Genomic DNA, 23,816 nt, shown 5'->3' on the forward strand with positions numbered 1-23,816 from the left:
CTAATATTGGCTTTTATATGTACAAATCACATCCTGATCTGCAGTTGGGTCTTCAGGTCATTTCACAGAGAGCTGATTAAAGCAACTGTGTAATATTTTCCAGGGAGTGGAATAATTCTGTTGTCAAATATAGGCGTGCCTCATTCTGATGTTCTATTTTTAAGTGTAAACCTAAAAAAGCATAATGCATAAAGTTGACCTTGGAGTCTCTATTGGTCCAGAGAGTTGTTTGTGATTGTCTCTGAACACACAGGAAGACGGATCCTCTGGGAAAATCTGCCTCCCCTGTTCATGCTTCATGATTTCTAACACGGCCCAAAGTTTTACTTTCTCATTCTTTGTGAGAACCTTACAGCCCAAACTCTTACAGCCCAAAGTCTTACCAAGACTTACTATATCAACACTTACATATTTCAGATGAGGCAACAGTAGTACACCATTGTCTGCCACAATGCATGATGATATCTGAGCTGGTGCAGTATTGATTGTCAGGTGGCAGAGGAACCAACCCTCACGGCAGGTTTCCAGGAACGGACAAGACAAGGAAAAGTCCTTACAATCTGCTTTTATTCAATATTCACAGAGTGAGGCTTGGGAATGCAGCATCTCAGAATAATGGCGTTGCCCTGAGTGAATCTCCACCCCCTCCATCTCTCCCACTTCCTCATGAGTCATCACTACAGGTTCTGAAAAGTGTCCTCTGCCTTTGAGCTCTTTGCTCTCCTACTTTCAAGGCTCGCTGTGTTCTGGGAAAGGGGGTCTGGAATTCTTTCTAAAGACACCATGTCCATCAGCTGTCACCGCTCTGGTGCTTCCTCTTCCTCCTCCCCTCCCATTATTTCCCAGCTTTCCCCCTCATCTTCCTCTGAGCTGTGACCTCCCTCAAACCCCTGTTGTAATTTTTTGGCCTGTAATTAGCAGGGTCCAATCTGCTCCCTTTCTTGTATATTGGGATGATGATTGCTAGTCTCCAATCCTCTGGGATGGTAGCCGATTGATCTATGCTGGTGAACAAGGCAGCAAGCACTGGGGCCCACCAATCAACAGTGGCCTTAAGAAGCTCAGGTGAAATATTGTCTGTACCAGGAGCTTTGCCAGGTTTAAGAGACTGAATGAGCCAGCGAGCTTCTTCAGTTGACACCGGGGAAACCCCTGTTGTAATTCTGAACTGTCTTCTTCTTCTCTGGAAGGGTCAAACAGGTGGTCCCTGCCATTCCTCCTCTGCCCAGTCCCTGACATGGATTGTTCCACTGGAATCAGAGGCTCTCGGATGATTGCAAATATGTAGGAAAGGGAAGTCGAAAGTCACCATTTTCATACTCCGCATCATTTTGCAATGAAAATGGAGCTACTTCTACATCTGCAGTGTGTTGCATCCTGGTCCTGTGCCCATTTACTCAAATACAAGTCCCACTGAGGGTCAAACGAGATATGACATGAGAAACCCATTACAAGGACATTTCCCTCTTGCTCTCCCTCTCCCCACCCCTCACACACATACACACAGAGAGACATGCAGATACACACATCTAGTGATGGAGAAATCTATCGATTTCTGCTTCTCTCCGTCTCTCATTTTCCCAATGCTGAGTTCATTTGACCACAAAAGTTGGACAGCATTTATGCCCCCCCCCCCTTTGATAGTATATGGATTTTGGTATGCAATTGTTTTCCTATTATACACATTTAGCAAACAATTTCCCCTGATATAATGCATTTGGTATGCTATTTCCACTGATACTTATGCATACTTTCCCTTGATAGTTTAATTGTTTTTTTATAAATATAAATCACAAAATCTGCTGATGGAAATTTTCCTGTGAGGAAAGATTGCAACATCTGGGACTTTTAATAATAATAATTTGTTATTTATATGCCACCAATCTGACTGGGTTGCCCAGTCCCTCTGGACGGCTCCCAACACCTCAAAAAAAAGTTTTTTAAAAAGTTTAAAAAGCACAATGCATCACACATTAATAGTTTAGAGAAAGGGCAAGAAAGGGGTGGTATAGAATCATAGAAATTTTGGAAGGGGTCACATGGGTCATCTACTCCAGCCCCCTGCAAGGCAGGAATCTTTCACCCTATGTGGGGCTCAAACCTACGACCTTGAGATGAAAGGGTCTCGTGCTCTACCAGTTGAGCTATCTGATGGAAGCTGATAGAGTGCTTAAACTCGCCATTGATCCAGAAAAGGAATGGAGGAGGAATTTGATTCACTTGGTATTTAAACCTACCCAATTTGCACTTTCTGAAGCAATAGGTGAAGTGAAACACAGCCATCCTTCAATATTTGTGCTTTCCAATATTTTTTCCAAGTTTTGGGAGTGCTTTTGGATGCATCACTGATAGGATGTCTGCTGTTGACCAGACTGCGAAACCATGGCTGATCACCATTCCAGTTTTCATTATGAAATTCTACACCTGCATTAGACAATACTTTCTCTAAATAGGGGGTGTGGTGGTGGTCCTGTTTGATATGTAAAACTTGCCATGTAGCTACATGAATTTGTCCTCATTCCCTTGACAGATCTTTCAGATTGAAGCTTTCTGAATGACAGTTGCACCAAAGAATAAATGTTTTATATATAATAATCAGTTGTAAATTGTCTAGAATATTTACCCACTGACTCCTGCATTAGCACTGTCGTTTATAATCTGAAGCATCCAAGTTGTTGCTCTTGTTGTTGTTGTTGTTGTTTTAAAAAAACGCATCCAATTCAGTGTGTCCTTTTTCATCTTTGCCTTGTAAGTGTGTAACATGCTCTCATTTGTCCTTGAGTTAATCCTAAACACCTGCAAGCATTGATGTAAAATTCTTAGCATCTTCATTCTGTAACACTTTGGGTCATGTCTCACTGTCTTATTTTTAAAGAAGGATGCACACAGAGTTCTGTTTTCTTTCTTTTTTTGTTACTTTCTCATTAATACACACAAAACCCATGCGAGAATGGATGAGATTCTGTTTCCATGAATAAATGTTTTCTTGAAACCTCTGGACGTTTCGTACAATGAAAGGAGTGATTGACTCACTTCACAGCCTTGTGCCAATGTATGATTTTACTAGAGATAGGGTAAAAAGGATGTAGGGGTCTTGCTGGATCACAAGCGTTACATGAATCAACAGTGTGATGCAGCAGCAAAGAAAGCGAATGCTATTCCTGGCTGCATCAACAGAAATCTAGTGTCCAGATCAAGGGAAGTAATAGTACCACTCTATTCTGCCTTGGTCAGACCACACTTGGAATACTGTGTCCAATTATGGGCACCACAATTTAAGGAGGATGTTGACAATAATAATAATAACAACAATACTAATTTATTATTTATACCCTGCCTATCTTGCACCCAGTGAAATCCGAAAGAAATTTTAAAGGCTCTTGAGTGAGGCAGAAAAATTGAAGTCTCTCTGTTGTAGGGGAAGAAAACTTTCAGGAAACTGAGGGACAGATTTTGGCATAGCACGAGCTAGAACAGTAGCAGACTGAGTGGAAAGCTTGCCTTTGTGCACCATAGCCTTCCTGGCTGCATCCCTAAGTCATGCCCCAAAGAAGCCAATGGCCAAAGGCATCTATCACCCCAAGCTTATCTTTCAGCTTCATTGTTGGGCTGTTGTAGTGAAGAGGAAATGTCTTCAATGAAGCCACCCTGCTAGATTGCTGCCCTCAGGAAAGAAGCAGGGAAGGAAATGCCCTTCTGCTCTCTTCCACTGCGATAGCATACATTTGTTTGTTTGTTTGCTTGCTTGCTTGCTTGTTTGCATTTACAGTGGTGCCCCGCAAGACGAATGCCTCGCAAGACGGAAAACCCGCTAGACGAAAGGGTTTTCCGATTCTGAGTTGCTTCGCAAGACGATTTTCCCTATGGGCTTACTTCGCAAGACGAAACGTCTTGCTAGTCTTGCATATTTTTTTTCCGCTCCCCCCCCCCCTTTTTCTAAGCCGCTAAGCCGCTAATAGCCTTTTAGCAGCTTAGCCGCTAATCCTTTAATAGCCGCTAAGCCGCTAATAGCGCTAATCCGCTTAGCCGCTAATAGGGTTGCTTCGCAAGACAAAAAAACCGCTAGACAAAGAGAATCGCGGAACGGATTCTTTTCGTCTTGCGAGGCACCACTGTATAAACCACTTCAGGTTTTTAAGATCTCCTGTGTAGTAACAGTATATTTAAAAAATGCTATTAAAGCAAAAACACAACCTAAGTCATTTAAGGGATCCAATCTTAAGGGGAAATGCCAGGTAAAAAGGGAACTCATAATAATAATAATAATAATAATTTATACCCCACTCTCCTCAGCCAAGGCCAGCCTCAGGACAGCTAACACCAAATACAGTGGTACCTTAGGTTACATACACTTCAGGTTACATACGCTTCAGGTTACAGACACCACTAACCCAGAAATAGTGCTTCAGGTTAAGAACTTTGCTTCAGGATGAGAACAGAAATCGTGCTCTGGCGGCGCGGCGGCAGCAGGAGGCCCCATTAGCTAAAGTGGTCTTCAGGTTAAGAACAGTTTCAGGTTAAGCACGGACCTCTGGAATGAATTAAGTACTTAACCCGAGGTACCACTGTATAAAAATGATTGAAATACAGCTTAAAATACAAGATTAAAATACAACATTAAAACATTAAAATGCAGCCTCATTTCAGTGGATACTCAATCAAAGACTTTTTTGGGATGAAAACGTCAAGTCTTCACCAAGACAAACTATCCATACTGGTCCTACACGGGCCAGAAAAAAGCCAGGGAAGTCCCCAAATAGGAGTTCCAACACAGAAGGAGAAAGGAAAAAAGAAAGAGGGGGAGGGAATCAAATTGATTCCAAGCCAAAGGCCAGGCAAAACAGCTCTGTCTTACAGGCCCTGCGGAAAGAAATCAGATCCTGCAGGGCCCTGGTCTCATGAGGCAGAGCGTTCCTCCAGGCTGGAGCCAGTGTTGAAAAGGCCCTGACTCTGGTTGAAGCTAATCTGACTTCCTTAGGGCCCAGGACATCTAGGGTGTTGCTATTTATGGACCTTAAGGTCCTCCGTGGGGCATACTGGGAGAGGAAGTCCTGTAGGTACGAGGTCACAAGGCATCTGAAGCAACTGATGATTGCTACTTCACATACAGCAGAGAGAAGGGTGTGCCCTATTGCAATAGCATAAAATGCCTATTTTAGGGTCAGCATCCTATGATATTCTGTAGGGTGCAGTGCCCCATGGTGATCTACGTGCTCTTACAGATCACCAGCAGGTAGCGTTTAATACCAGTTGGTGGGAATTGTAGGAGGGAAAGGGCTTGGGTGCTCAGATCCTGCATGTGGGCTTTCCACAGACATTTGGTTGGCCACTGTAAGAACAGGATGCTATACTTGATGGGACAATGGCTTAATCCAGTAGAGCTTGTCATATGTCTTCCATACATAAATGGAAGAAGCAGCTCCCAGGGATGTTGTTGGGCCATAGCTGTCAACTTTCCCCTTTTCTTGCAAGGAATCCTATTCGGAATAAGGGAATTTCCCTTTCAAAAAAAGGAAAAGTTGACAGCTATGCGTTGGGCACCATGGGAAAAGCACAGCCCCAAACCCCAGGGGACCCAGCTGCGTGTCTTATTGCTAGTAATTGCTTAAGCAGATTTAACATCTATATACGTGCAACTCGATAATTCTAGGGATTAGTTACTTAAAGATGATGCCTGACTTTACAAAATAATAATTAATTGGGTCCTCGTTTTTTTCCTCCCAGCTCCATCTTGTGAGGAGGTGGCAGTCATGCAATGTCACTATTAATTGAATGTGCTCAATTATACTGGGGGAAGGGGCGCCCTTAAGAAGAGAGTTGTGATGCACGCTCATCGCCACCTCTTGATTTTGCCAGCAACTTTCAAAATATCACAAGGGAAGAAGCTAATGTGTCTTGACATCTTCCATAGCCAAAGTTCCACAAAGTAAATAAGTTTTCTTAATATGCATATAATGTTGTTGCTGGGGGCCTTCTTGGCTTTTGAAAAGAAATGGCCCCAATGTCGCCTGCATATTTCTGGTTTAATATTGTAGTGTTTAAAGGAGAAATACTGTATTTTTTGCTCTATAGGACGCACTTTTCCCCCTCCAAAAATTAATGGGAAATGTTTGTGCGTCCTATGGAGGCTCCTTGGCTTCAGCGATAGCAATGCGAAGCCTCCGAAGCACAGAGGGAGCACTACCTCCACGCTCCAGAGGCTTTGCGTTGCTTTCACTGAAGCCTGGATAGTGAGAGGGGTCGGGGCGCACCGACCCCTCTCACTCTCCAGGCTTCAGGGATAGCCACCTGAAGCCTGCAGAGCGCAGCGCGAATTCCCGCTGCATTCCAGAGACTTCGGGTTCCTTTTACTGAAGCCGGGAGAGCAAGTCTCTCCCGGCTTCAGCAGAGAGGGAGAGCTGCGCAGCGCCCCTTCAGCCAAGCGGGAGGAGAAATGGAAGGGGTTCCGTTCCTCCTGCTGCTTCGCTGAAGAGGCACTGAGCAGAGAGGGGGAGAATTTTTTTTCTTGTTCTCCCTCCCTAAAACCAGGTGCGTCCTATGGTCTGGTGCATCCTATAGAGCGAAAAATACAGTATGTGCTTACAAGCACTCAGTTGTGTAAAATAAACTCTTGATTGGCCCTGAATCCCCAGCATGTGCCCTTTCGAAATTTCAGAGCCACAATTCAGCTGAGCAGTTGCAACTAAGTCCCATTCCATTGTCTTTAATGGTGTCAAGAGCTGGTGTACGCATTACCAACACCATGCATTATGAATAACTCCCACTTAGGGGGTGGGAGAGAAATTTGATTCAGGTCACATTGGAAGGCAAGCCTACTATATGCGCATTTCAGAAGCAATGTGTGAACTGAAATTCGCACTGCTCCAAATTTTGCAATGCAATTCCCCAGGGAAGTAATGTGTACAAAAATGCATATGCGTAGGTAGTGTGTGCCTAAAAATGCACGTGGTCACAAAAATAACATACAAAAAGGCATTCTCTTAGGGAAAATTGCTTTGCAAAAATGTGCATATTAGGAGAAAGTCACACTAAAATTCTGATGAAGTTTTCATGAGGTCTGTTTCCTATGTGTATACACACACACTTCACTAACTGAAGTGGAAATGTGGTGAGCTGATCGTGAGATTGCAACAATGAGAGAAACCAAAATTGTCAGATTCACCCATCTCAACCTTCACTGCAGTTGTAGCACTGACAGCAATTGTTGGAGCCTGGTGCAGAGAGTATCCCTTTCTTCTGTCCAGCCAAAGGGCTAAAGGCGTTTATTTCCCTCTTCAAATGTTACGTGACTTGCTGGAAGACAGAGGTAGAGACACCAATGAAATCCTGTGTTGTGTGAAACGTGATTCTCCCTTTCATTTCACTCCTGAAACAGCATTTTTAAACCCTTATCTCCTTCACAAGGGGAATGATCCATTTCTCTCACTAGAGTGGAGCGCTTGAAACTATTGCGACAATGGTGCTGGCTTGTGGAGGATGTCTCTGAGAGTCAAATTGACAGCAACCCCACAGCAGATCTTGATGTGCCATCGCTCTGTGCTCAGTTCTTATTTTCCAACTTTCTCCCAGCGGAAGATAGGAACACTCTTGCAAACCCATAACACCACCTATCCTTTATATAAAAAGGTAAAGGGACCCCTGACCATTAGGTCCAGTCGTGACTGACTCTGGGGTTGCGGCACTCATCTCGCTTTATTGGCCGAGGGAGCCGGCCTACAGCTTCCGGGTCATGTGGCCAGCATGACTAAGCCGCTTCTGGCAAACCAGAGCAGCACACGGAAACGCCATTTACCTTCCCGCTGGGCACTTGCTACTTGCACTTGACGTGCTTTTGAACTGCTAGGTTGGCAGGAGCAGGGACCGAGTGATGGGAGCTCACCCCATCATGGGGATTCGAACCGCCAACCTTCTGATCGACAAGCCCTAGGCTCAGTGGCTTAACCCACAGCGCCACCTGCGTCCCTTATCCTTTATATACTTAAAGGCTAAACCAAGGACTGTTATACATTATTGCGCATTGCAGTTAAAGCTAGTGCACCAGCTGTGCCCATTCCTTGAGATGTCTGACATATCTTAGTTATGCCCTGTTTAATCTACTGTAACACCCTCTACGTAAGGTTTGAAAAGTGCTCTGAAACTTCAACCAGCTCAAAGTGCTGCACCCAGATTGTTAACCGGGGCTGGTTATAGGGAGCATATGACTTCCTTGCTACAGCAGATCCATTGGCTCCGTTGGCCTGTTTCTGGGCAAAATTCAAAGGGCTGGTTCATGTCATCCCTACATGGCTTAGGTCCAAGATAGCTGAAAGACTGTATTCCTCATACCTACCTTCCCTGGTTTCAAGATCGCCTTGGTCCCACCACTCTCGCAGACATACTTGGTGGGGATACATAAGAGGGATTTCTCAATGGCTGCTCCTATCTGGATAAGCTAGGCTGGCTCCTTTCTTGCAGTCCTTCCTGTTGGAGGAATTGGACATAGAGGAAGGGATTGATTTCCTTTGTGGGGACAAGTCACCCCATATATAAAATAAATCAACAGGTGCAAGATCAGCCAAGGGAATTTCTCTTTCCAGGGCCATATGTACAAGTGATTGAGACACAGGTGGCGCTGTGGTCTAAACCACGGAGACTTTTGGGCTTGCCGATCAGAAGTTTGGTGGTTCGAATCCCCGTGACGGTGTGAGCTCCCGTTGCTCTGTCCCAGCTCCTGCCAACCTAGCAGTTCAAAAGCATGCCAGTGCAAGTAGATAAAAGTTGTTGCAGCAGGAAAGTAAACGGTGTTTCTGTGCACTCTGGTACTTGTCACGATGTCCCGTTTTACCAGAAGTAGTTTAGTCATGCTGGCCACATGACCTAGAAAGCTGCCTGTGGACAAACGCCGACTCCCTCGGCCTGAAAGCATGATGAGCACCGCAACCCCATAGTCTCCTTTGGTTGGACTTAACTGTCATGGGGCCCTTTACTACACACACACACACACACACACACACACACACACACACACATGATTAAGGCACGTCAACTCATTAGACAGCCAGCGAGTCTGTGAGTTGGAGTCTGCGTTGCACCTCGAATTGCTGGAACAACAGCAATACTTTATACTTGTATATATCTCTACCTGTATCTGCAAAGCCTGTAAGCCGTATGTATATATCAACATCCAGATCTGTATTACTGAAGCCTAACCTTCTTCAGCAGTAAAATACTTTGAACCTTACGCTGCCTCCATGTGGCGACTGGAACTGGGGGCAACTTCTGCTACATGGGTTCCTCACCCTAGAATCCAAACACTTCCACTGGCAGGTGAAGAACTTCTTGTTCAAAGAGGCATTTGGGAATTGGCTGCTTTGATGAAAGAGCTGGTGCCATGCTGTTGTATTGTAATTATTCGTATGTTTCAAGCAATTTTTATATGTGCATATGGTTTTCATTCTATTAATGCTTAATTGTTTTTAAATGATTGGTTTTTTTCCTATGTTTTTAACGATTCTTGTTTTTAATCTGTAAGCTACCTTGAGTTCTGTCAGCGAGGAAGGCGGGGAATAATAATAATAATAATAATACAGGCTTCTGGTTTGCTGCTGCGATAACAGGATGCTGGACAAGATGATCCATTGGCCTGATCCAGTAGGCTTTTCTTATGCCCTTATCAGGGCAGAACCAGGCTTATAAAACAAGCCCTGGCCGTCATCTGATTGGCCTGCCAGGCCAAAGATTCTTGTTACAAAAAGATAGTCACTTATCACATGCAACATTCAACGATCTGTCTTTATAACTCGCCGTTTAAAGTGCATCAGAAAGCCCTTGCTACTGCCTGGCATATTTCTGCCTCTTCATCAGAGCTCTCCGGGGGGAGGCAGGCAGCCCGCGTCTTGAGCTCTCAGAGTCATTTCCTTATGGTTCATTATCTCCACATGTGACACTTACTGACAGTGGATTTCCCAGACACGAGCTGCCTGCAGGCATCCCTGCCCTCTTACAAACTTCCAAAAAGCCCAGCTGGTCTTAAGGGCTTTTCTGTGCATCTGCTGATGCACTGAAAGAAGCCTGATATGTCCATAAACTCTGCATCTTTCTCTCCCTCCTTCCATTCTTCCCAGATACATGTATTCTCCCCCCCACCCACCCACCTGCACACCGCCTTAACCTTCAGCTCCATCAGGTGCGTAATGGATTGTGCTCAGCCGTATCTCCTCATTTTTCACAGGCAAAATACTGCTAGGAAGGCAAATGGCTTTTTCAGAGCTCTCATTGCTAGGAGCCTGGGCTCAAGGGAAATCATGCACCCTCATTCTGTCAGACGGATCTTGACATCCCAAAGGCCACGAGCTCAGGATTTGTCCTTTTCCATTACCGAGTGTATTATAGACACAGATGTAAACATCAGTCCCAAATTTTCCTTCACGTTGTAGCGCAGTGGGGTTCCTAACTTTTTAAGGCCCATTTGGATTTTGGGTGTGGGTGCTGTGGGTGCTGCACCCTCTGGGCACTTCTCTCACCCTCCGCTGGATCAGCTCCCACCCACTCCGCAAGACAAAGAGAGAGAAAGCACGTGCCCACACTTCACTTTGGGTCAATGACAGATCCGGCAGAATTAACGTGAGCCTTGAAAAGGACATAGAGATGGAAGAGGAAGTGGGAAAGAGTGTCACTCTTTCAACTTCCCCCTTCAACTCTATGCAATTTTCATGGGTAACTGCCCTCACTCAGGGGAGGAGGAAGGGGGTGGTGGGTCACCCTGGGTGTCACCATTGAGGGGGTGACAAAATGTCGGGCGGCACTCACCGCAGGGCCTCCAGTGCCCCTGAGCCACAAGTCTCTCCTGGGAGTCTTGGGCGCCCGCAGGCTCCGCGCTGCCCCCAAACGGTCCGCCTGCCACTTCCCCCTCAGCTGTAGGGCAGCTGATTTGGAGGAGGCAGGCAGACTCCTTGGAGGCCCCATGAAGCATCCTGCCCCGGCTCGCCCTGCCCCAATGGGTGGCTGGCCCCACCCCTGGGTGCAGGGCATGCATGCCGCCCTGGTGTCCAATCGTCTTGCTCCCCCACTGCCCTCACCACCTTGCAACCAAGACAACATTGAATGGGGAAGCCCAGATGCTTCATGAGTGCCAGGAGGAGACCTCAGTGGTGTCATTGCAGCCATGTGCACCATATTTGCCGCCATTGTTGTATTACAGCATAGAAACCCAGTGCCAAATAAAAATGACTGGTTCCAGTATTTTCCTCTCTGCTTTGCAAAGCTCTCCAAGGTTGCAGGCACAGGTCATTCTTCCCTAACTCTCTGAGCTGAGAGGTACTTACCAGTGCTGCTATCTGAGATCTTTCCAGGTGGAGCATGGCCATCATTTGCCTGGCAAGCATGTGCTCAGCCCTCCTCTGATATCCTTTTTGTATTCTCTTAAAACGTGACAAGTTCTGGCTGTCCGAGCAACCACCCAGTGAGGCAGGTCATTTAAATTCTCATTTTTTTCAAACGGGCAACTAAGACGGAGGCAGTAATGCATGCCTGCACAACTGCAGATCATCTGATACCTGAACTTGAGGTCACTGTGTGGTGGTGATCTCAGCGCCCCAGAGATCTTCCACCTCTCTGCCTGGTAACAAATAGTAAAACAGAGTCTGCTGTGTGCCATTAATGTGGCCCATCATCCCCCATGCCCACTTTACCTCATTGGCTATAGAATATGAGGCCCATTCTACGTGTGACATTTAGCACGTAGTTTAACCTTGAGTGCAAGCTTTTTGTTTCTCAAAGACCCAATGTAAAGAGCCAATCTGGACCAGGTTCCTGGGGGATAAGGGGATATTAAGCCTTTGTCCTCAATGTATTGTGGGTCTCTCTGTCGGACTTGCGTTTGACTGAGCGACTCTTCCGGTTGAGTCCTCTGACGTGATTAATGACCTGAGCCTTTGATGAGACTCCAAGCACATTCCCCCATTACGCAGAATATCCAGAACGCAGGGAAGGAGCCGAGAAGTTTATGAGCTACATTGCTAAAGAGTTTTATTCCTAGTTATGCAGACAGAAAAGAAATAAACATGCTCTCTCTGTGAAAGCAGAGAGCAACTAAAAAAAACCAAAGGAACTGGATACCAGTAACATCACATCCGTCTCCTGTCTTCTGTGAGACTTCCAATAGCCTGGAATCCCAGGAATGTAAACAGAGTCTTGTGACTCCAAGAGCACTGCACACAGAAACTAATATCCTCACTTGCAGCTTACATTTGGAAAAAACTCTTTTCATACCACATTTTGTATTATGCTGTATGTATTATGCTGTATGTTAACTGAGGCAGATACACCCATGTGGCTCCTATTATGTCTAGCAAGCCTCTGAATTTTTTTTTTTAAATAGAAGGTATCAGGCAGGGGTGGGGAATCTCAGGCCCTCCAGAAGTTTTTGTCGGGCCCTACAGGCTGAAACCCCTCACTAGACCTGCTTCACATCCAAGTGTTTTTGCTTTTTTGGATGTGTCATTGAACTCTGATAATGCCTATTCCTTGCCTAGATGGAGAAGGAGTGTGCACGCACAGAAATTAGCCTACTATACAAATGTAAATTTTGCATTCATTGCTCAGCCTGCATTAAGCTTCTATCCACCTGGCATGTGGCCCTCAGAAGACTCCCCCAAAGGAAATGTGGCCCTTAGGCTGGGAAGGAGTCCTTATCCCTGGTCTAGGGACACACCCCTGTCATTTCACATATTCCCACCTTTCCCTTTTTGGAGAGGCGGAAGACGGGAGTAAATTGGAAACAATCCTGTAGTTCTAAGCCACCGCTATTCCAAGGCACGCCAACGTTTTTAAAAATTGCAAAATGACCCTATTTTTGATTCCTTTCAAGAAGAAGGAGTAGAGAAAACTGGAGCACGGTAATCCCCTGTGCAGGAGGCTATTATCACACCTGTCATAGTATTTCAAAGAGGGTCACACCCGCTTATAACAGCATTGAACTGGTCCAAATCAGAGGATTTCTCTCTTGAGTATAAATAGCTTCCTTTCCTTCAATTCCAAAGTGGACTTTTCTCATTGCTCCTTTCAGCCACTTAGGTCACATCCCTTATTAGCTTTTCCGCATCCGGGGCGGCATAACCAGCCCCTTGCAATCTGTCTCTTAGGAGTGAAAGCAAAACCCTCCAATATTCTTCAGATGAAAACAGGGATATCTTTTCACTCCTCCCAACCGACTCTTCTTGACACACACATTTTTGACCCGTGCATTTCCACAACCAATACACCAGCCGGACACAGCACAGGCAACCTTCACCATCCCTAATCCCGATTATTTTATTCTTCGGTGGGTTTACAAAAGAAAAACACACACCAGTTAAATAAATTTTAGCGAGACGTGGACGCACAAAGAATTTTTTAATATCAAGATTCCTTGTCCTCTGGTCCACTCCCCCTGTCTTCTTGCACAGGGTGGCCCTGCCCTCTGCCTGCTCCTCAAGGCCTGCGCACAGGGCATGCAAGGCTTCGAGGCTATCCTCCTCCTTGCCTGCTCTCCAGCAGCCACTACAAGCTGCCCAAGGAAGGAGGCTGGCAGAGGAGGCCATGGAGAGGCAACACAATGCTTTCTTGCAGCTGCAGCTACAGCCGCTGCTCGGGACAAACCCTGACTCATCATCTTCCCTGAGCGTGTTGGTGTGGCGTTCACACAGGGTCCCTGGACGTTTAACAGTCTATTGATCCCTGTGCCACCACTGTGCTCACTTCCCCGCTGCCACCAACCCGTTACTCTCGGGTAAAACACTGAGTCCAGACAGTTGTTAAAAGTGAACCAAATAAACAAGTTTATTTTATAAACATTAACAAGTTTATGGTTTCTCAGATAATATTCCTGTCAGTATCTTAACTTTAGTTTCTTTACTGGCCTATACCTTCCTAATACCTTCTGACTGATTATCTCAACTGTTTGACAGACTCCTCTTAACAGATTCTCTCACTCTCTCACACCAGACTAGCCTAACCCACAGACTTATCTTCTCTGTCTCTTCTAACTCCAGACTGTCTTCTCAGCCTCCCTAACCCTAACTCCTAACTCATCCCAAAACCCTCTGTGCTTAAACCTTATACACAATTAACTCCGCCCCTTGGGTTCCCATTAGTTAGTCATTTTACAATTAGTTAACCCTTTCCTTATGAACCCAGTATGATGTCACACACCTAGGGGGGCAAACGCCACCGTTGGCAACAGCACTGACAAAGGAAATAAGGACATTCTGGGATCAAATCAAAAGCTGGGGTGGCTTCTGTAATTCTGGGACTGCCCCTGGAAAATGGGGACACTTGGAGAGTACGTGAAAACAAAAACAAACAAAAAAGTAATCCCCACTGACCCTGGAAGTTGGGGCTGTCCAAATTCTTCCTAGCACAAATTAAAGCTAATATACAAGACTCAGTCCCAAGCCAGCCTTGCAAACTCGATCGTAGGACAAAAATAAGGCCTCCTTATCAGTTCTGCCCAGGTCCGTCCTATTGCTATGATTCAAAATATCTAACAAATCCACTGGCAGTTTAATTTGTAATATATCAAAACCAGATATTCACTCTTGAAGTGGATAGTGGCTATCAGATTGCCAAGCATATAATTTCTGTTTCATCGGGACGGGTCCTATTATAGCCTGTTGCCCTCTTGGTGCAGCAAACATCTATAATGACAAGAAAAGATCTGCCTGCCTGCACTGAAATATAAAAGGGGGTGACTTGACCTTTAAATATGCCCATTAATCATTCCCAATGGTTCTTTTTCCATGAAGGAGAGAGTGCACGGTGGCATCCCTTTGAGAGAGAAGGATGCAGCAGAACACACCGCAACATAATAGATAATGCCTTTAAGTTTGAAGTAAATTAAAAGTATATGTAGTGTTATCTTCTTCAGCGGAGCTGTGTTGAAATCATTAATGCTGAACTAAAAGGCAACCCTCTGCGTGCACACACCCAACTTGACGATGTTCATAGGCTGAAAATTTGCAGCATGCAATTCAGTTATTGCAGTTGGTATGACTAGGGGCAGTGAAAGCAGCAAACTTATTGATGATAGCAATGGAATTTAAGAAGCTGGTATACCCCAAGTCAAGCTATTCATCCAATATGGTCTACTCTTGCGGGCAGCAGCTGTAATGGAGTCCTAGGCAGGGGTCTTTTGCATCACCTGCCTACTGGTCCTCATTTAGCTGAAGATACCAGAGATCGAACCTGCAGCCTTCTGTATGCAATATATGCACTTTGCCACTGAGCTGCAGTCCATTCCCATCCTCCTTGCTGCTGGTAATGTGTACCATTTTCCTTCAATTCGAGTTCAATCTCCTGCCTGGAAGACCCCCGAGTGAGCACAAAAAGCATTTGCTTTCAGAATGTATTCAGACAGCGGAAGCAGTGCTTCCTTGTGCTCGCTCTGGGGTCTTCCAAGTAGGAGCAGGGCCAGTCCTGCCATTAGGCAAAGTGGCCTCAGGTTGCAGAACCTAAAGGGTGGGCAGCATCAGTGAGGTGTTGGGGAACATAGCATACCCTCCAACATCCCACTGGTCAAAATCAGGATGCTCGTTTTTGGGTCCTGAACTCTCACAGGAGCCAGCTGACTTGCGCAAGATGAAAAAATGAGGATCTTTTGGTCCGGTGCTCTGGCATGAGCTGGCTGATTTGTGAGAAACCCCAAAATGAACATCTTTTGGTCTGGCACTCTGGCGTGATCCAGCTGATTTGCATCAAGAGCGCCGGACAAAAAAAGTGCATCTTTTGGTCTGCTGCTCTGGCACGAGTCGGCTGACTCATACTAGAGCACCACACCAAAACCAGGGCATTCCAAGATCCAATCAGAAGCCAGGATGGCTTCTGCAATTCTGGGACAGTTGAGGGGTCTGACATATTTCTATGTGCCGTGCATCATGATGTGCTTCCTAAGTGACCCTGTTGCCCTCAGGTACAATGAAACATGCTGCTTGTTTGGTCCCTTATTCGAGACTCCCAAACTTGCTTTTGCAACAGTGTGTAACTTCCAGTAAGATTACAGACCGCTCTGGATTTTGCAATGTTTTTGGCATGCAGAATAAATGCAAATTAATATACTTTTTTGTAAAAGATTTGTGCAGAATGCACATTGTTTGAAAACCGTTGAAAAGTGTGCCCCACCAAATGTGAACAATGGATTGGAATGAGAGGCGATGGCATGCGACAGGATGAAACAGACTTTTGATTGAGTGCCAGCAAGACTAGACTGAATGGGCGGACAGACTTAGCTGCTAAGCCCACACCTGGGAAGCGTCTTCTCCCTTGCCTCAGGCAGCAAAATGTCTTGGGCATGCTCTGGGTGGGAACTTGAACACTGGAGAAAAAATAAATCCCACCTGAAGAACTGGGTGTAGTGCTGTCCTTGCTCAAGCAACGTGCGAAAAGCATGGAAGGGATATGGCATGCCCCAGTTCTATGCAGAGCAGGATTTGCTACAAGATTGTGATACTCCATGCTCCCTTTCCAATTCTGCTCACTGCTTTACAATTACTATGTTACCTACACACATCCTCCAGGCTGTGCGAGACCATAAATAGAATAATAAAAGAGGAGGGAGGCCGCCTGCTACATTCTGGGACTCCTCTGCACATGGTCTCTTAGATCAGTCATACCTTGCCCTCAGCTCTGACTGAAAACGGAAGACTCCCTTGGCGGATGTCCATCTTCAAGGTTGTGTTATTTGTCAGCTCTGCTGCTCCTGTTGAGTAATCTTTTTGCTTCTAGAACAGCAGGACGACCTTGAAAGCAGACCCACCCTTTCCCTCCAGCCTCACTTTATGCTGTCAATCCATTTTAGCCATTTAATAATTTACCAGCTAGAAAGACTTATCTAAATACATATACATTTCCCCCCCAAAAAAGTTTTATTCAAGGTGCGGGGCAAAGCAGAACAGCATAATTTCAAGCCTTCAGCTATAGGTGGCTTTTGCCAATGAGCTCAGATACAGTATACAGCACACCTTGGATGAAAATCAGCCCATTTTTTCTCAGTGCTATATATAACTGCTCTTAATATTTTATGTGGAGGGAGGAACTGAATTCATAAATAATAAATCCGGACCTCCTAGGTAGAATACATATGAACTGAGAATTTTTTGGAAGAGGAAGGATCACAAATACCACGTTACAACCGTCTTTTAATGCTTAACACAATCAGTTGGTTCCTCTGCAGCCAATTCCAGCCACCAGTCGTTAGCATGTTCAGGCATAAATTGAGGAAAAATGAATCGATTTACAGAGATTTTTTGAGATCGAAGCAGAGAAAGATAATCGTTGATCATTAGCATGGTGCATAATATGTTTTTAAAAGCTATTTAATAAACCGTATACAGTCGGAGGGCGCCTTAGAATCATACAATTGTAGAGTTGGAAGGGACCACAAGGGTCATCTAGTCCTACCCCCTACAATGCAGGAATCTTTTGCCCAACATGCAGCTCAAACTCATGACCCTGAGGTTAAGGGTCTCATGCCCTACCAACTGAGCTATCCTCCTTCCAGCGATTCCCGCAGCCAAGCTGGTTCCAAACATATCGCCCTGCTTTCCTGTGAACCACATCAGAGAGGATGCGAGGCAGGGGTCTTGTTGTCTGGGCAGTCCAGGATCTCCAGAACCAAAGGCATGGCTTTAAAAGACTTCTGAAGGCAGCCCTGTAGCGGGAAGTTTTTAATGTTTGGTGTACTATGTTTCTATACGTGCTGTGAGACACCCAAAGTGGCTGGGGAAACCCAGCCAGATGGTCGGGATATTATTATTATTATTATTATTATTATTATTATTATTATTATTTCTGAACCAACCTCAAAGGTAGCCCCACTAAGCTTGCATTGCAATATTCCAATCTAGAGATTACCAAGAACAGCACCATTGTTGCCGAGTTTCCCTTGTTATCAAGTATGGTTATAGCTGGCACACCAGCCCTGGCTGGAAAAAAGCACTCTAGTGTGATCTACAGATCACATCTAGTTTGGTTGTTAACCGGAATGACAGCTGCTTCTGCCCTGGCACTGCCCCTTTTAGCGAAGGACCAGAGATTTCAGCCTCAACACAGATACTTCCCAGAATATCTCATTTCCAAATGTCCATCCCAACCAAGGCCTGCTTAGCTTCAGGAGCATAATAAGATCACAGCACGAGACGAGAGAACTGCCGGTCACTCGTAATACTTCACAATCTTATTTAACCTTTACAGTAAATCTGAGAATAGTTTTTTAAAAAGGCAGAAGAAGAGATGGGGTGAGGGAGGCTGTTGCACTAAACCATAAGTCACTTCATCGCCATCCCAATTTTCCCACACAGGCGGTAGTGCCCACATGCCACTTAAATGTGAATAGCTTTTGCCGGCAATGAAGAAAATGTCTGGCACAGTATTCTCGGCACAAAGTGCTACTTGAGTGAACTAAGCAATTAGATACCTGCAGATTAATAATGGGTAGGTTCCACTCCCATCAATCATCGGCTGTCCGGTTGATTGCTCAACAGTCAGGTTTAGATTTCCTCTGTGTGGAATGGCTGCCAGCAATGGATGTGCAGGGACATGACAACCTGAGAGCATTCAGAGCCCTCTTTTAGATGTCCAGATGGCTAATCTCCTCTTCTGATTTATTTTGGATTTTTAAAGAGCACGAGATGCAGCTTTCCACTTCCATTTAATGCTCGTGCTTTCATTCAGGAATTTGGGAGGATTCATGAGACCACGGGTTTCCCCATCTTGCTGGGTGGAATGGAACTGCTACACTAGCTTCCTCGTTGTTTACGGGAAAGGAGAGGGGAGTAGTAAGATGGTGGGAAGGTCAGCGTGGTGCAAACTCATTGCCAGGAATGCTGGATTGACTCCACCTGTGTGTTTGGACTGCACTGTCCTCCTCCCATAGGTGCCGACTCCCTGGGGTCCTGGGTCCCCAAGCACCCACAAAATTCCCCATAAGGAAGCTGGGCACCCACAAATTTCAGCACCAGGTTTATGCATTCTGCACGGCACCCACAGCCCCGGGCACCCACAGTCACAGGGCCAAGCTGACACTCTTGCCTCCTCCCCAGATAAGCCACAGTTACCCACCTGCCAGGAACCTAATGCACTGACTCAACCCCACTTAGTGAGTCACTGCTGTCCACTGAGCCTAGTAGCTCAACTAAAGCATGTGACATTGAAAGAACCTGTCTCCTGCTTCCATATTCCCTCCTCTTCCCCTGTGTTGAATTTGAGAATGTAAGTTCCCAGTCTGTGGAGCGAGCTGCAGAGCAAGCAAGCAGAACCCTTTATCTTCCCTATCCCTGTTGGGTTTTTCTGCAGCCGAATTCCCACTTTTGCTGCAGCAAACCTCTGTCAGCAGGCCCAAAAGTACAGTCCAACATTGCTGGCTCATCCACTGCAAAAGCCCAAAGGACTTATTGGGATAATGGGTCTGCAGTGAAGCATGTAGGCATTTGTCTCTGCAGGGACCTGGCTGAGAAATGCCACAACTATCTCTCCATGCACAGGCATGCATGCTGACATAGCAGTACTGTACCCTCAGACTCTATAGATATTTGAGATCACCTCCCTGTTTCTCCATGATGTAATAACCTCCCTGCGGCACCCTTATCTGTAAAGTCCAACTAGCAAGGGAGCACAGAAGGCCCCAGATTCACTTCTTGGCATCTCCAGATAGGGCTCTGAGATACCCCTTTCTGAAACCCTGGAGAGCCACTTCTAGCTAGATGGGTCAATGGCCTGACTCCAGAATATGGCAGCTTCCAAGGTTCCTATAGTGGTGCCTCGCAAGACGAAATTAATCCGTTCCGCGAGTCTCTTCGTCTTGCGGGTTTTTCATCTTGCGAAGCACGGCTATTAGCGGCTTAGCAGCTTAGCGGCTATTAGCGCTTAGCGGCTATTAACGGCTTAGCGGCTTAGTGGCTATTAACGGCTTAGCGGCTTTAAGAAAAAGGAAACAAACTCGCAAGACATTTTGTCTTGCGAAGCAAGCCCATAGGGAAATTCGTCTTGCGGAACGACTCAAAAAACAGAAAACCCTTTCATCTAGCGAGTTTTTCGTCTTGCGAGGCATTCATCTTGCGGGGCACTAGTGTATATGGATATCATGTATGCTAAATAAAGTGGCCCATATTTCAGCCCAGCTATGTTTTCTCAACTCCTTATATCTTCTTCAGGTCACATACACAGTTTTGAGTCACTGCCTTTGTCTCGCTCTGAATTTTCACAGAGCGCTTGATGCCAATGAGATCGCATCATCACCTTGGGCTGTCTAGATTTATGATCTTTTCTTGATGCCTTGGCTCAGCGGTATCGTAATGAATAGTTTCTAGGTAATGATGATGTCAGATATATTGCCTGATCATCCCATAAGCTTTGGTCCTTGGTTCATTACTGCTTGCAATTTATTAGATGCAAGTAGGTTACATTGCTTTACTTTTTGCCATTGTGTCGGAGTAACCAATTCTTTCATCTGGACCAGTAGATTTTTCCACATTTATCTTAATTCCAGAAGCGTCTTGTCCTCTGCTTCAGAAGCTACCATGAGCAAATAATTTGTATAGGAATTCAAGCTAGGCTTCTTTGTCTTTTGGTGGTACATCTTTTCTCATTAGGGAAGCAGAAGAGAGCACTTTTGTTTTTCTATGTCTTTAATCAATGGTCATTAACTTGATCTCTGTTTCAATGCAATGGCAGTTTCCTACTTATTCTGAATTACCATATTTCCTGCTCATTTACTTATTTGTTATGGTTGGGCTCCTAAAAAGCAGCTCTGGTGCTTGCAAAGGATTTGTGTTAGCCAACTGAGCTTTGCTTTTATTTTGCTTAGTCTTTGAGCACTTGACCTTATCGATCAGAAACGGCTTTAGAAGCTCCCCTAAGTTTCAAAACCAGCTTGCCATGGAGATGGAAATCTGTTTTGAGAAGGGCCAGCCCTACTGTTAGACAGAGGGCGCATCCAGACTCCACTGGATTCAATTTCCCCCGATACTGCCTTGCCTAATGATTTCCATGTTTTATGTGATCTTTCCCACAACATAAAAGCCACTTCTGGGAATCTAGCAGAGGTTTAGCTCTCATCTCTGCTTTAGTTGCTTCCAGGAAAGAAATCTGTTCCAAACCCTATTAACACAGATAATTATGGGAGTTTTGAGCTGCAATTCCTCCACTCTTTTCATAGATAGTGCCATGCGATGAAATTCAGAGCAGTTTCCCCTCATGCAGTTCTTTCCCACTGTTTTCATGGGTGAATCATGAGGGAGCAAAACCACATGTGTGCATAAATGGTGGGATCCTGTACAATGATGTCCTCCGCTGTGTCACACCACACCAGTGGTGTGAATCAAATCTAGTACAATGTGGCAGTATATTGATAGGTAGGCTTCTGCTGCATGTGACTGTTTGTGTGTGTACAAATGAATGTGCACACAAGTCAGGAGGGAATTACTTTTGCTTGCTTTTCAGAGCAATTGCTATATTAGTCTGCTGCACTAAAAAAAGAGAGAAATCAGTCTTCTGTATACTTATTTGAAAGTAACCCCATGAAATCCAGCTGGGTTTAATTCTAAATAAACCTGCATAGGATTGGGAATTCTAATTTTAGGTAGTCATGATAAAACCTGACTCAGGGAGGTATTCTGGTTAATCCAGAATAATTTGGTTTCTGGCTCCACCCACCATTGGCTCAGACTCCACCCACTACCAGTTTGTGTCCTCCCCCACAGATTACACTACTACCCTTGACAGGAGGGAAAAGATGGCTCCATACACATTGTGGAAGATTCCCAGGAACATTCTTGTGTGTTCCTTTGATAAATGAGGACAGTTTTTGAGGACGACCATCCAGGTTGTGAAATTACACCAACACTGCCCTGAATCTGTAGGGGATTTTTTTTGCTTTTGTTTTAGAGAAGCTCAGCTACCATTACCAGTCTCTCCACAAGAAACCCCAACCTGTGATCCTCCTAGGATCAGACTTTGAAAATCACAAATCTCAGCGGAAGTGAGCGAATAGGTCTTTTTCCATTCTCTGTCTACCTTGCATATTGTTTCAAAAACTGCAAAGTATGTTAAGCTTGCTTTTAAATATGAACCAGTTCAAATGTCTTCCCCATTCTTCCTAATTCTAGCTGACTGGAAACCCCAGATCTTGAGAAAAGTCTTCCATGTAGGATTTCCATTCATGGCAAGCAACCCTTTCCTTGTGTTCTATTTTTGAGGCATGTTGCTAATTTCTCTCTCGCCTTCTAAAAAAAGCAGCCTTACAAGCACATAAAACATATATGAGGCAACTTGTACCAGTAATGTGGTCCTGGACAATGTTTTTCGGATTTCTTTTTTCCTCCTTAAAATCAAATGTTATTTATTGCTGTGTGGTTTACCGTGGTTTTTTGCAGACTGCATGTAAAGATTGCGCCTCTTTAAAGCCACTTTACTGCGATTTTCTACTGCCCAGTGTGCTTTGCTGTGTTATTAACTCTTCTTTTGTGACTGAGAACAAGCTTTCTTTTATATGTCACTGACCTTCAGAATTGCAAGCTGCAGTTATGGTGATCTGGGGGTGGGCTTGGCTGTGTGTTGCTGTTTTCCCTCTTAGATACTGTAGTGTCTGAAAGGTATGATAATAACTCGGTGATTATCATAAACACTCATCTATGAGTCTGTCACCTTCTAATATCAAGTTATAGTTTATTCATAAATACAGTGACTGTGAAGGGCAGGGGATTATGGGATATGAACGAGTTTATCACCCTCATAGTTTTATGGGCAGAACTAGAACCAAATGAAAAGTTTGCTGCTGCTTCTGTGTCCATTCCTCCTCTGAGTTATGATGCATTCCTAATACCTGCCAGTACTGTGAGGTAGGTGTCTCATAACCTCTTCCATAGCAACCTGCTTCTCTCTCCTCAGCCAATTAGAAAGTATCTCAGTTATAACCTTCCAAAACTCTTGAGTCTGGTGCTGAACCCGTGACAGCACAACTGAAGAATATGTTCCCAATTAATGGACTGGCCACTTTCAGCCCCGAGGTGCTGGTGTGAGATAACACAGCTGCAATAATTTGTATGACTGCTAGCAATTAACTGAGAGAGAGAAATCAAGATCTGCTTTCTCGTGATCCCAGATCTTACCCAGAAGTCTAAGTTCCTGCTGAACCAAAGTTTTAAGACCAGAACCAAAGGATCTCTTGACACTTTCCATAAGAGAGCAAGTCTGATGTCTGAAGGTCAGCACCTCTTCTGGAAGGCAAGACAACAGGCAGTGGCTTGGAGAGGCACCTGGTTCTTCAAGGGAAAGAAAACCAGCGGCGATTGTCTCCTCCCTCTCACCCACCTTTGCCCTCTTGTCTCCCCAGATCATCTTGCCCAGCAGCTTTTGGAAACCCCAGACTACCTTGGGGTGGAGACATGCCTCTAGAAGCCTCCCTGAGCTTTTGTCTAGTTTCCACTGAATGGAACATAGGAAGAGACAGTGGTGGTTGATGCTCACTGGACTGGTAGGATGGAAAGCAGGGAGCTCAACAGTAGGTGGCGCTAGAGCCAATGACAGACAGGGCAAGTAGCCGTGTTGGTCTGTTGCAGTCGAAATATAAATAATAATAATAAAATTGTCCAGTAGCACCTTAGAGACCAGCTAAGTTTGTTCTTGGTATAAGCTTTTGTGTGCATGCATGCTTATTCAGATACCTGAAGAATATCTGAAGAATATCTGAAGAATATCTTATTATTATTATTATTTTCTTTATAATTTTTTATTATTTTCCTTACACACTTTTTCAAACAACATATTAATCAACATGCAAACCTTTTTTCCTCCGCCAAGCTTACGAC

The 23,816-nt window shown here is 45.0% G+C and overlaps 1 protein-coding gene across 2 annotated transcripts in view; it reads left to right on the forward strand.

The window, feature by feature from the left end:
* Positions 1-23,816, forward strand: part of CNTN5 (contactin 5) — a 359,100-nt gene that overhangs the window by 251,067 nt on the left and 84,217 nt on the right. The window lies entirely within an intron of this gene.

The sequence above is a fragment of the Podarcis muralis genome, chromosome 4, assembly GCF_964188315.1.
Source record: "Podarcis muralis chromosome 4, rPodMur119.hap1.1, whole genome shotgun sequence".
Classification (NCBI taxonomy): domain Eukaryota; kingdom Metazoa; phylum Chordata; class Lepidosauria; order Squamata; family Lacertidae; genus Podarcis; species Podarcis muralis.